We start from the raw sequence: 12,040 nt of genomic DNA, 5'->3' as shown, positions 1-12,040 counted from the left end.
ACTGAGGTATAATTTTGCGAGGCCAGGTTAAATTTTGCTATTAAAAGCGTGATCATTGGAAAATGCAACTCCAGAGTTTTGATTGGCTCAGCGGCCATGATATACCAGCCATTATGCCATGTTCAAGGAATAGCGACCATTAAATCGTCTTCTGGTCGTTCTTGCACAATCATGAATTCGACAAGATATAACATGAAATTTCTTGCATGGTTGCTTTTAATAAAGACCACTCGCGCTTGTTGGATATAGGATAATTACAGTTAACATGGCGCTTAACACGCCGCGTTGGTTTATCTACCATCTCATGTCGCACACACGGTTCTGACTGTCTAATATTCGCAGCTGAACTCTCTAGGTTTTGATCTACGGGTCTAATTCAGCTTCTGCAAAAAGGAAAGGATAACCGTTTGAAACAAGAACAGGTGATACTTCATGATATAGCTGATGGTAGGGTCACAAGACGTTTCGCCTGGTCATAAAAGCACTTGACAATACCGCGTTTTACTGATTGATGGTGGTGTGAATCATACTCCAAGTAATGACTAGTTGTCACTAGTGTGTATCTGTTTTCTGTAGACAGTGGGGATCAGGCGGCCGTCTGCTTCTCTCAAAACTGTTCTGGGCTGCTGGGCCCAGTTGCCCAAAGCCCGATTAAGCTAATCCTGGATTAACGAGAATTTCGATTCGAGTTTAATTACTAAACAATAAAGATCTTTCAAAAAGATTTCTGTCCCTCAGTTTTGACTTCGACTTTTCTTTACCATCGGCTTAAAATTATATTTTAAAAACATTTTTAACGAGCGAGCTGGAAACCTCAATTAACTTTTAATCGTGGATTAGCGTTAAACGCGGCTTTCGAACAACCGGGCCCTGGCTGTTAAGATGGTGCAAGTGTCATCTACGCAGCGCTTCAAGATCTTCTGGGTGGAGTCACTCTCTAGCTTCTGTAACGCGGCTCACACAGCACCTCCGATGGGGACGTTACTTAGCATGCGCACCGACTCCACCTCGAATGACACCATGATCTCGTGATCCTGGATCCTCTCACTATCGATGGTGGATGTATAAGGAGCTTAGGTGCTCACTGTGAAGTCCGGAGAACCTGTTAAAGGAGACGAGATGTTAGCCGTGAAAGCAAACAAGTCATGAGAAATTGTGTTGATGCATGACACAATATGCTTTAGCGGTACGCTGGCCTTGTGGATCTTAGGTAATTCATAGATTCTTGGTGATTGTTTGTGGCGAGGTCTGATCCTGTTGCAGACGGCCTCTGACAAGTGGCCGTTCCGCTTTAAGGTGAGCAGCTTCTCTGTTAACTTCCGTATCAGACGGTCTCTAGGATCTTTGTTTAGGAGGTGATATGGCAAGTTCTCGATCAGTGCTGACATCTTAGGCTGTTACGTTTCAGTGTCCAGGACTATACTGGGGCAGCCTTTGTCAACGAGGAGGATAATGATGGATTCGTCGATCCTCTTTTAGGCTCCGTTGAGGTCCTCTAAAATCTCCTTCGTTATGTCAAGCTTGAGTGGTTTAGCCTTTTGAAGGCAACTGTCGACAGCTCTTCTCACTCTGCCTTTTCATTCAGCTAGCGTAACTTTTAATTTTTTTTTAGCTCATATTAGTGTAGCCTGAGTGTTTTTGATTACTTTTCGTTCAATTTTGGCGCTTTCCTGAAATTTTGGGGAAATCCAGAAATCCAAGATGGCGGATCCAAGATGGCTGCCATTTGGCAACCATTCTCCACGTAGCTAGCACGACGTCATCACTTTTCATCGTTGTGGACCTCAAAGGAAATATCTTCGGGCGTACTATTTACCCCATCAGACGAAAAATTAGTCCCGTCTGGATAACGTGGTAAGATGCAACTTTCTGCAAACATCAGCATACTTCAGAATTATTAAGCGTCGTATAGACAGACGATCTCTTACGCAAATATTTTACAACAATGCGGATTAATGCACTTCAAGCATCTCCTTCGTAGGGGACTGGTCATAACAAGTTTGCTCGAAGAGGACCCACCTTGTCTGGGGTATGGGGTTATTGAAGATGCCACCTATCTCATGAACGTTATCAAACAGAAGTTTATTTGCTTTAAAATTTGAGTTGACACAAAAATATTCTGCTTGCAAGAGTCAGCATTGCTAGACAAACAAGAAAAGTGAGATTTGAACCTCATCAGTTGTCATTTTTTTACTGCTGGATACAGGGGTGGCTATGCAATAAAGACACCACCTTTTGAGGTTGTGGCAAGGGGGTGCAGGCAGAGGCCATTATCTATTTTGTTGTCATGTTCGAGTATAGTAGGTATGACTACTTCCCTGATCGAGCTCGAATCAGTCAGGTTAAGCTCAGTTACCGACTAAAAGGAATGCACCCTAAACGAAGGAGATTGGAACAAAAAAGGTTCCTAGTGCAGCCTCGTACCCAGAATCCCAATCTTGTATCCAGAGTCCTTAGGGCTATCTTTTGCCATGAGTTGGTCGCCAGGAGACACTCTGGGGAACTGGAATCTTATTACCGAAGGATTTTCGCGATAAAACAATGCGGCAAGCCGTTACGGGGGGGGGGGGGGGGGGGGGCAATCAAAAAAAATTAATTTTTTTCGAATTCTTCGGGGTCTCTCCTGGTGACCAACCACTGGCCAAAGAACCTGAGGACTCTGGGTACGAGATTGCCAGAATCTCCTTAGACAATTTGGTCAGCGGTACACTTGGCGATCAACCGCTGGACAAACAGCCTGAACGCTCTGGGTACGAGACGCACAGGTGAGAAGTCTTAATCAGAAATCTTGTCCCAACTCGGGCGGATTTTAGGCCAGGTGGTGACCAAAAGTAACGCACTCTCTGGGAATAAGATTGGTACGAGAGAGAAGAGGGGAGAGTGAACTTCTGGCCCACGAACTTGATCTTCAAGACCGAGCTAAAAAGGCTGAAGCTCTGTTTTCAAATCGATATATAATAACCTTAAATCCCATAACGAATCACTAATAATTTACATGGGCGATTTAACCTGATTTTAGATCGTCGCATTGTGAACTAATGTTGGCACGATTTTGAAGCGATGAGAGAGCGCATGCCTCGTCATCATGAAGGGTGCTTTTAGGGTCTTACAAATATGCCTTATTGCTTTTACACTCACATCGCAGTCAGCTCTGTTTTACTAAACCGCAACAAAGTCGCCATCGAGTCGCTGACAAGTTGCTTTAAAATCATCGGTAAGTTTAAAAAGTCACTTAAATCAAGAGCATCAACAATCGCCGCTAAAATCGTTGCCAATACCATTTGTGTAAACGGAGTTAGGCAACATACGTCATCATGACATAAGAAATGAGACACGAATTTGCAACCCGACTAGTCAAAATGAATAATTGATTACCAAAAATCCTCAGCAGAACAAATGGCTATGTTTTAACGATTTTCGACACCCAAAACGCATTTTCGGCGACCTTGCCTTGAAATATATAGACTTTTTTGTACGTCAACAGAAGCCTGCTGCTAGCTAAAATTAAGGAAGCTATTTATTGGTTTCCAAAGCGAGGAATGTCCTTCATCTTTTTTAGGCGTTATCAAGTCAACACGTCTTGGTTTGAGTAACAGGGAGCTGTAAAGGACATGAGGAGAGTGGAAGAAGGAACCATACAGAGCTGTAAGTCTTGTAAGTCTTGCTTGTGACATGGGACCTGAGGAAGGAGGGAGTTAAATCATGTCTGCAAGCGTTTGATTTCAACACATCTAAGTATCAACAATCCACTTGGACGATGGTTTGGAGGATGAGTTGTGTTTAAGGAACGTTTGAACAGGTTAGTATCTTATCTGAATCATTTACTAATGATGTGGCGCAGGACGTCACTGACATAAAACGAAACAGATGTGCGGCTGGAGCTAAGTCTATCCCACCACTGTAAAGCTTTTAATGATTATTATACTCAGTGTTAATAATTCGCTGAATTGCGTACAATCCCGGAAGTATAGCTCCTGTTCCTGTATTTATAATTTATCTCTCCCAAGAAACTTCCTATTAAAAAGGAACAGAATTTCGTTAATACCGTTAAGCCTGCTAATATAAGTAAAAAGTATATCGACTGTATCGATTCGCTTCAGTGTCCGGTGTCCGTTCGGTATCAGTTGAGCCTTTTCTGTCGATTGATTCTCTTATTCACTGGGTTAGTCTGAGTAACATTTGCTCTACTTTATATATAAAAAGAAATTTTGGTTGATTCGATGTGTTATTAATGGATTTGGGGAAGTAGGTATACGTTTTCAAAATCATCATTTCAATTTATTCAAGAAACCGCTTTCTGCCAAAGAAACTCTGAACAATGATAAATATTTACTCAGTAAAAATTCAGTAACCGGTATTGGTAACAAGAAAATTAGTATACAGGACATATTTATGAGGGCGATTGTAAAAACAAACAAACATGCTACGGGCTGAACGGCAATTTGAATAGAAAAAATACGAGATTCTTGAACTAAGATCAATAACAATCCATAATATAGAGCCATTTTCAATACAGCGCCTGACTTGTGTTTGGGGCAATTGAGTCTTTATTCAAGTGAAATTAATGTGTGGTTTGTGCCTGAATTTTTCTTGTAAAGAAAAAGCCATTTTGATCTCTAATATTAAATCTTTGTCTAAATATTTTTCGCATTTTTTGAACATAAAACGATGTTGAAAGAATCGTAAACAGACCGAAATACAGTGTGTAAAGAAATTTGCATTTTAATGGTGTGTCAGTTTATCGCAGGATGCCTTCAAAATGTCTTAAGTATGCACAGCCTAAAACACGACCAAATGTAAAGGCAGTATTGAAATTATAGCTTCACAAACGATCTGAAGTTATACTGTCCTTGGCACCAAGTCTAAAAGAAGTTATTAAAGGCCAAAATGCATTCAACGATGATTCATTTGGTAAATATCTGTTCGTAAGGTCCAAATCACCTTAGAAATTTGGATTCAATTGCGGCCGAGAAAAACCAGCGTTTACTTTGGTGTTTAGTCACCTAAATCCTTGGTATAAAAAGGGTAAAATTAACTCCTTTTGTTTTCGAAGGGATGACAAATGCCGGGAAGAGAACGAAATAATATCAATCGGCTACTTTGGAAAGCCGACAGCAGCTCGTAAATTCGTAAATTCGGAGGATAGCCTGCATTTGGTTTCCTAAGATTTTCTGCGACTTTTTAAATATCTCCTAATCAAACTTTGTTAGCGTACATAGATGTCCCTTTTGGCGGGCCAAAAACTATCTTGGAATATAGGAAACGACGTTTAGAGTATCTTCTTAAATATTCTCGCTCAGTGCCCTCAATTCAAATTATACTGCCGATCCCGTGGCCGTTACCCCTTGCGAACAACTTTACCCTGCGAGCAGAGGCCCTTCGATCTTCCTAGATAAGTCGGCTTATCTAGGAAGATCGAAGGGCCTCTGCTCGCAGGGTAGCACAACTTTAGACTAACATAAAAAGAAAATGAAAATAAAGTTGACCTTAATTTGTATCCTACCGTTCGGGTGTTTCAAGTTTTTATTTTTTCCTTTGTGAGATTTTGTAGATACTGATGTTGTCAGAGGGCAAATAATTTTTCTACGAAATCAAAACGGGTGGAACAAAATATGGCAAAACATCGTTCTCTTAAAAGTAATTTTTATCCTAGATGATTATTCAGTAGTCATGTGCACGGTCAAAGCGACATAAAATTCAAGAGTCCTCGAGGAAATCGAACGAGCTCTTGTTAGCACTGTTGTGCTTGGGTTTTTAATTACTTTTTCAGTTGTGTTTCGAGACGAAAGAGGGAACGTTTAAGTTAATGAAGGCGGGAAGTGCTAAATCAACAGAGGTACAGTAAATTTTGCGACAAATTCAATTTAAAATAATCGTTTTTGCGTAAATAAATTACTTCATTTATTTTTACTTTCTGAAAACAATCAAAAAGATATAATGGCACTAGTTAGAACATCGTTTCATGTTTTGCGGTAGCAGGGTGAAATAAATTAATCACTTCAAGACATAGCATCCCCATAGTGCCTGTGTGTGTAATTCTAACGTCTAATTTAAAAAAAAAAATAACCATGAGCCACTGATTACTACTCCCAAAATTGAACTGAAATTGCTGAATAAACATTTGTTACTAGAAATAGCAATCGAAAATTTTCATTTTTGTTGAATATTCAAAAGCTTTTCCACGCAGCCAACCTTGTCCTTGACTCATGGTAAACAACGAACTCGACAAAACACGAATAAGAGTAAACAGGAAGGATGAAATATTCTAACACTGACGAAATTTGCTTATCGTTCCTTCACAGTGACTTGTTCAAGAAGTAATTGGAACAGAGAGGCGACCTTCTTCCTCGATTTCAGGTTTGTTAACCGGCCGCTTTTTGTTTGGAAACTGATCATAGATTAAGCTGAAAGAAATGTAAAATTCTTATAGTAAATAGGAAAATGATATTTTTTTAACTCTGCTGATCTTTTACGAAAATAAGATCAATAATAATTCATGTTTCAGTTGGCTTCTTGTTTATCATAACGAGGTAAAAAGAAACATAAAAGGGAAATGGCTCTAAAGTCTGTAAACAAAAAATTTTTTGATCGGATGGGTAGAAGTTGTGATAAAATTAGAATAAACGGCAATCGAAGGCTTTTACTCTTTACATGGAAACGATTCAGCTTTTAACGGGGAAAAATTAAAGCAAAATAATTCAACGTAATAATGAAGCTGATTGGCTGCAAGGGTGATTTTCTGGCTTGCTGCTCACAGTCTCCATCGTTGTGATCTTTGTTTCCTTTGTCCGTAGCAGATCAGCGAGACCAAAATGGCGAGTATTCCGTGTAAAGTGTCTCCAGCCTTATTGTCTTTACTTGTGATATCAGTCCTGGTTTATTTTGCAGCAGCGGACAACAAAACTAATCAACAATCTAACAACATGGTAAGCAAGTTATTTGTTACATCGGTGCTAAAAGTGGAGTGAAATTTCCGTGGAAGGTAAATTAAAATGACACTGCTTTCTTTATACGTCACATAGCTGATTCATAGCATAAACTGAATTGTTTAATGAGACGTGTAATTAAAAACATAAAGAGAACACAAAAAAACGGTTAAGGACACGTTCAGGAAGCGAGGTATTACCCAACAACAAATCAATATAAGAGAATGTGAGAGATATGTTAGAGTTATATAGGTGAAGGGGAGGGAGAGCGGGGAGGATCACTATGATTGTTCTGCATGGGTACGACTGTAGAGGGGGGATCACTATGATTGTTCTGCATGGGTACGACTGTAGAGGGGGGATCACTATGATTGTTCTACATGGGTAAGACTGTGAAGGAGGAGGATCAAATATATGATTGTTCTACATGGGTAAGACCGTGGAGGGGGATCACTATGATTGTTCTACATGGCTAAGACTGTAGAGAGAGGATCACTATCATTGTTTTTACATGGGCAAAACTGTGGAGGGGGATCACTATATTGTTTATACATTGGAAAGACTGTGGAGGGGGATCACTATGATTGTTTTTACATGGGTAAGACTGTGGAGGGAGGATCACTATGATTGTTTCCACATGGGTAAGACTGTGGAGGGAGGATCTCTATGATTGTTTATACATTGGTAAGACTGTGGAGGGGGGATCACTATGATTGTTCTACATGGGTAAGACTGAGGAGGGGGATCACTATGATTGTTTCTACATGGGTAAGACTGTGGAGGGGGGATCACTATGATTGTTTTTACATAGGTAAGACTGTGGAGGGGGGATCACTATGATTGTTTCTACATGGGTAAGACTGTGGAGGGGGGATCACTATGATTGTTTCTACATGGGTAAGACTGTGGAGGGGGGATCACTATGATTGTTTCTACATGGGTAAGACTGTGGAGGGAGGATCACTATGATTGTTTCTACATGGGTAAGACTGTGGAGGGGGGATCACTATGATTGTTTCTACATGGGTAAGACTGTGGAGGGGGGATCACTATGATTGTTTCTACATGGGTAAGACTGTGGAGGGGGGATCACTATGATTGTTTCCACATGGGTAAGACTGTGGAGGGGGGATAACTATGATTGTTTCCACATGGGTAAGACTGTGGAAGGGGGATCACTATGATTGTTCTACATGGGTAAAACTGTGGAGGGGGATCACTAGATTGTTTCTACATGCATGGGTAAGACTGAGGAGGGGGGATCACTATGATTGTTTTTACATGGGTAAGACTGTGGAGGGGGGATCACTATGATTGTTTCTACATGGGTAAGACTGTGGAGGGCGATCACTGGATTGTTTCTACATGGGTAAGACTGTGCAGGGGGGATCACTATGATTGTTTCTACATGGGTAAGACTGTGGAGGGGGGATCACTATGATTGTTTCTACATGGGTAAGACTGTGGAGGGGGGATCACTATGATTGTTTTTACATGGGTAAGACTGTGGAGGGGGGATCACTATGATTGTTTCTACATAGGTAAGACTGTGGAGGGAGGATCACTATAATTGTTTATACATGGGTAAGACTGTGGAGGGGGGATCACTATGATTGTTTCTACATGGGTAAGACTGTGAAGAGGGGATCACTATAATTGTTTATACATGGGTAAGACTGTGGAGGGGGGATCACTATGATTGTTTCTACATGGGTAAGACTGTGGAGGGCGATCACTGGGTTGTTTCTACATGGGTAAGACTGTGGAGGGGGATCACTATGATTGTTTTTACATGGGTAAGACTGTGGAGGGAGGATCACTATGATTGTTTCTACATGGGTAAGACTGTGGAGGGCGATCACTGGATTGTTTCTACATGGGTAAGACTGTGGAGGGGGGATCACTATGATTGTTTTTACATGGGTAAGACTGTGGAGGGAGGATCACTATAATTGTTTATACATGGGTAAGACTGTGGAGGGAGGATCACTATAATTGTTTATACATGGGTAAGACTGTGGAGGGAGGATCACTATAATTGTTTATACATGGGTAAGACTGTGGAGGGAGGATCACTATAATTGTTTATACATGGTTAAGACTGTGGAGGGAGGATCACTATGATTGTTTCTACATGGGTAAGACTGTGGAGGGGGGATCACTATGATTGTTTATACATGGGTAAGACTGTGGAGGGGGATCACTTTGATTGTCCTACATGGGTAAGGCTGTGGAGGGATCATTAGATTGTTTCTACATGGGTAAGACGTTTTGCAAGTTTTAACATCTACAAATTTTATTTTATTTATTTATTTTTTTTATTTATTTATTTATTTATTTACTTATTTATTATTATTTTTTGTTAGAGCGGTCTAAAATGCTCAGTATTGAATGACAGACCTACACGGCAAATAAATAAATAAATAAATAAATAAATAATAAATATGTTCGTTGAACAGACTCTACTTCTGAGAAGATTTGCTTTTGCGTCTTATCCAATGAAATATAATGCGACACTAGGTGGTTAGTAATAAAATTTAAATTTATATTTTGACAGTAACATGTCAATTTCTTGTTCCAACTAGCAACCTCCTACCTTCTGCTATGGGGGCATTCCCGGAATGCATGGCAAGCCTGGCTCTCCTGGGTTACCAGGCCGTGACGGACGAGATGGCCGTGAGGGAGCTAAAGGTGTTCAGGGAAGACCAGGGAGGACTGGACCCTAGGGGCCTTCTGGTGTACATGGAAAGGATGGCGTTAAGGGAGAGCCTGGATTCCAGGGACCTCCTGGTGTCAAAGGCCTGGCTGGTGTAAATGGAAAGGATGGTGCTAAGGGAGAGCCTGGTGTCCAGGGTCCCCCTGGGCAAAAAGGGCAGCGTGGAGAGAGTGGAGCGAGTGGACTTCCTGGGACTCCAGGTGTGTTGCCTTTTAAGAACTGGAAGGAGTGCGCATGGAAAAACTTGAACGATCACAAGGATAATGGTCTGATTAAGGTGAGAATTGACATAAGATAATATATATTGCATTAAGCCACAAGACTTTGAGATCATCATAAGACTATATACGATACCTGTTACTTTTACAATAAACCTTAGGCTGTCCAAGGATAAAAGTTTTCGCTGAAAGCTACATTATTCTTGGAATTGTTAACCATAAAGGAAAAAAGGATCAAAATTGTTTAGTTTTTTCGTTTCCTCACCCTTAAAAAGCCTGGCGATACTTGCTTATTCTTCTTATAATCTTTCTACCGTTGTTCCTTTAATTGGTTTTGTTGTTGTTGTTGTTTTTATTGTTGTTTTCCTTCATTTATTTCTCGTCATATTCATTGATATGTAAAACAGGATTGTGTTTTCACCAAGAACTTCTCCGACACATCCCTCCATGTTGCCTGGACTGGCACTCTTAGAGTCTATAACTGCAAGGGTTGTTGCAAACGCTGGTACTTCTCTTTTAACGGCGCTGAATGTTCAGCTCCATTCCCATTGACGGCATCGTGTACTTGGGTCATGTAAGCACAGCGCAAGATCCTCACCGCGTGCGTCATATTGAAGGGCACTGTAACAACATCCACAAAGGAAAGGTGCGCGTGGGATTCTGGGTCGGCAACTGTCAAGGGTATGGAAATGCTGACGCCTACACGGGTTACATTTCAGTGTCCCGGATCTATGTTGAAGAAATCCCCAAGGCTCAGGGTTAGATCTTGAGCCAGAATCAGTCCAGTCCTGAACAGGACAGTAATGATAAAGGTCAATCAGTAAGTTCGTACAGTTGGTAGAATCTTTGGATAATGAAATGTTGTGTCTTGTAACTGTATAACACACTTATCATGCTCCTATGAAATAAAATACAGGATTGCTTTAAAAAAGAATGTGCTCGTCTGTGTCTGTTCTTCTTCTTTTCCTTTTTTTTTTACCTTTTTCTTTCTCGTAATTTAACAAAACTTTCATTTGTCAACTTTGAAGAATAGGGAAGTTGAGTCGCGTTCAAAATAAAGAAAATATGGGCAATCGATCTAGATTATGGGTGAATAAAAATGAAAGAGAGAGAATATCATCAAATTATTAAAGTATGTAAACGACTGTCTTTGGCAGTTATTAACACTTAAGGGGGTAAATTCTCAAGAAGTAGCTAATTTGAAGGTTTGCGCGGAATATGACCGCAATTGGCCAAATTGATTAAACGTGGTATTAGGAAATTTTTCATTTGCGATAGCATATGTTCATGGCCAGTTACCTACAAATGTCAATCTCAATTACAGACTTAAGCCAAAGATCTGAACTACACCTTGAAAAGTAAGTTAAAAATATTAAGTTGAGCTGAGTTTGAGTTACATTTCCTCAAGTTTCCATGAATTGAAAAGATTTTAATCTGATTTGTGACTATCAATTAGTAACCGACAAGTTGAAGTGTCTAATATCTATCGAGAAATGATCACGGCGTTTGTGCGATATAGGAGGCGGCTTCTGTTAATAAAGGGAAAAATTTCCTGAATTTGGAATAAAAGTGTACGGATGGAGCACAAGAAATGTCTCGGAATTTAGGGTTGGGCTGTGGTAGTAAGGCACAAGGTGTCCCATGGTTTTTTGAGTGGAAGTCAGCTGCGTGTAGAACATGGAACTCGAACGATTTGCAAGGTGAAAGCGATCAGGTTAACAGAGAGCTAATGAAAGTTTGAGGTTTGGTGCGCCGGTTCAAAGCTCAATTCACTTAGCCCTATTACGTATCAGAAAGTAAGGGGTCTTTTGTACTCTAAGATTAGGGTTAATCCAGGTTAACAGCCATGACAACTTACCGGTTTTGTTGAAAGTTAATCCAGGGTTAATGCCAACCGGGCTTTCAACAACTCGGAACATATTATGGTTAAACCAGAAATGGTAAGAACTTACACGACATTTCCACCATATTTACCAATTTAGTGAATTCATCGCTTTTTTGTTTCAGTTTCTGCTTGGCTCATTCGCAAATGGCGGCGACCTTGAGCGCAATTTCGTGAAAAATGAGTTCCTAATTTTCACTAACAGTTCGCCATTTCGATCACTCCCGTGGTATTCTTCCACTCAGCTCATTTGCACTAAACCGCGGTAGGTTTGGTAAAATTTTCTCATGCCTGCCAT

At 40.5% G+C, this 12,040-nt stretch overlaps 1 pseudogene across 1 annotated transcript; it reads left to right on the top strand.

Annotated features, from left to right (window-relative positions):
* The first annotated feature begins 3,003 nt into the window (after positions 1-3,003).
* LOC146462396 (uncharacterized) lies at positions 3,004-10,780 on the top strand (annotated as a pseudogene). Its single transcript, XR_014857141.1, has 5 exons — positions 3,004-3,799; positions 6,303-6,357; positions 6,795-6,926; positions 9,512-9,919; positions 10,268-10,780. The product of XR_014857141.1 is annotated as an uncharacterized LOC146462396 (transcript).
* Positions 10,781-12,040: the final 1,260 nt, after the last annotated feature.

Source organism: Pavona decussata, unplaced genomic scaffold (assembly GCF_977016875.1).
Source record: "Pavona decussata unplaced genomic scaffold, jaPavDecu1.1 SCAFFOLD_189, whole genome shotgun sequence".
Taxonomy (NCBI): Eukaryota; Metazoa; Cnidaria; class Anthozoa; order Scleractinia; family Agariciidae; genus Pavona; species Pavona decussata.
The sequence above is the reverse complement of the archived record's forward strand: the minus strand, read 5'-3'. Positions and strand labels throughout refer to the sequence as shown.